The sequence below is a fragment of the Corythoichthys intestinalis genome, chromosome 17 (genome assembly GCF_030265065.1).
Source record: "Corythoichthys intestinalis isolate RoL2023-P3 chromosome 17, ASM3026506v1, whole genome shotgun sequence".
In the NCBI taxonomy this organism is placed as follows: Eukaryota; Metazoa; Chordata; class Actinopteri; order Syngnathiformes; family Syngnathidae; genus Corythoichthys; species Corythoichthys intestinalis.
In genome coordinates this window covers 26,285,343-26,287,500 of record NC_080411.1, presented here as the reverse complement: position 1 = coordinate 26,287,500, position 2,158 = coordinate 26,285,343, and the positions used below count along the sequence as shown (strand labels likewise).

General features: G+C 60.7%; 1 pseudogene; it reads right to left on the bottom strand.

The window, feature by feature from the left end:
• LOC130906062 (uncharacterized) overlaps positions 1 to 383 on the bottom strand; it is an 8,506-nt pseudogene extending 8,123 nt beyond the window's left edge.
• Positions 384 to 2,158: the final 1,775 nt, after the last annotated feature.

Below are 2,158 nucleotides of genomic sequence, written 5' to 3'. Positions count from 1 at the left end.
TTTTCAACTTTCCCTTACGGTACTTGTCGACTATCGGTCTCGTGCCGGTGTTTAGCCTTAGATGGAATTTACCACCCGCTTTGGGCTGCATTCCCAAACAATCTGACTCCGGGAGGGCCGCGCCCCGGCGCGCCGGGGGCCGCTACCGGCCTCACACCGTCCACGGGCAGAGCCTCCATCAGAAGGACTCGGGCCCACCGGGCGGCGCCGGGCTGAGCGGCCTTCCGTACGCCACATGTCCCGCGCCCGCCGCCGGGCGGGGATTCGGCGCTGGGCCGGATCCCTCTTCGCTCGGCGCTACTGAGGGAATCCTGGTTAGTTTCTTTTCCTCCGCTTAGTAATATGCTTAAATTCAGCGGGTCGTCTCGTCTGATCTGAGGTCGGAGCCGAGGGAGAGGCGGCGGCGAGACAGGTTTCTGGCCCTGTCCGCCTCCCTGGGCCGCGGCGGCCGCGGCTGCCCCCCGGCCGGCGGGGTCGTTGGTGGGGCCTCTTGGGGCCCGCAGGGCCTAGGGTGAGGCTTGCTGTCCCTTGCCGGTGGGGTGGACGCCCCCTGGTCGCCGGCGCTTGGTGTGGCGCCTGCTCGGGGTGCGGGGTGGGTGCTCGGTGGGTGGGAGGGGGGTGGGCGGTCGCGGAGGCGCCGTGGGTGGTCTGGGGCGGGGATTGATCGGGGCCCTGACGCTTCTTCCGCCCTGGGGCCGGTGGTTCTGGTGGACGGGGCCACGCCCGCGGGGGCCTGCCTCTTAACTCACGCACTTCTCACTTCGGCACTGTAAATATTTTTCACCCTGGCACTTACATGCTCATACATTTCTCCAGGGAGAGTTGGGACGGGGCTTTACAGTCCCAGCCCGACTCCCACCTGTTTTTAATGCACCACACACCAAGGTTGTGGGATGGTTGGGACCTGTTCGGGGGGGGGGAGCCTCACGGCTGCCTCCTCACCACAGGCCCCGCCATCCCTGCACCTTTTTTAAATGCACCACACACATCATACTCCACAGGAGAGCTCCGGCAAAGGGCGGTGGGACGGGCGGCTGGGCAGAAACTCCATGCTGCGGTCCCACTGCCCCAAGCCAAGCTCTCCTATTTTAATGCATACATTGCACTACCCTCCCCTCACACCCCCATCACGGTGCTGGGTGATGGCTGCCAGTCGGGAACCTGGCAGCCACAGTAATAGGGTGGTAGGTGGGTCCCACACTTTTTCTATATGGCGTGGCTCCCGGGGTGTGGCCTCCCCTCTGCCTCGGCTGCCGGCCGCGGGAGTGGGTTGGGGGGTCGGGTCTCCGATCTTGCATCGCCCCGTGGCAGTTCCTGGGCGTTCTCCTGCCTCCGCCTTCCCCTCTCTTCTCTGGCTGGGCATCCGCCCTGCGCTCCGTCGCGGGTCGATGGCTGGGCGCCGGTGTATCAGCGGGGTGTCACCTGCACCGGCGGGGGTCCCTGCCTTGCCTGGGGCTTGGTGGGCCGCTGGGGGTCCCGTGGCGTGCCGTGCCGGTTGGGGGGCTGTGGCTGTGGCTCGTGGCCCGGGTGGGCGGGCGGGGGTGGGTGTAGGCATGGGGTTGGTGATGCGTCCCCTCCTGCCATCCCTGAAGGCCGGTTGATGGGCGCGCGGGTGGCCCGGGGGACCACCCTGGGTCCCGGGGGGGGGTGGCTCCTTTGCTGGACGGCGGGAGGAGGGATGGGCTGCGCATGCCATTCTCCTCTTTCACTGGCCAATAGGCCCCCACATGGTGTAAACCGGAAATACATCTCGCTGACGATAGCACCAGCATATTAGTAACTAGTTTAGATGTTCAATGTATTTCTTGTTGTTGTTTGTGTATGTGTTTCTTTTCTTTCTTCTCTTGTATTTCTTTTCTTCTGTCCCCCCATAACCCCTTCCTGTTCGCTGCTTTGTCATAATAAAAAGGTATTTTGAATGATCACAATGGGAGTATGTCAGACTCTCAATGTGAAACATTAAAACTGTTCAGAATCCGGGCACTTAGACTTCCATTCTCTGTGTAAAACAGCTGAACAGGACAGGTTTATAAAAAAAAAAGGAAAAGAGAGGCGCTTAATGTGATGAACTGAAGACAAAAATACAAATGAGCCATTTAGAAGTAATTTTGCGAATAACCTATAAGAACATAAGTGATCTAAATCAGATGAGATTAAT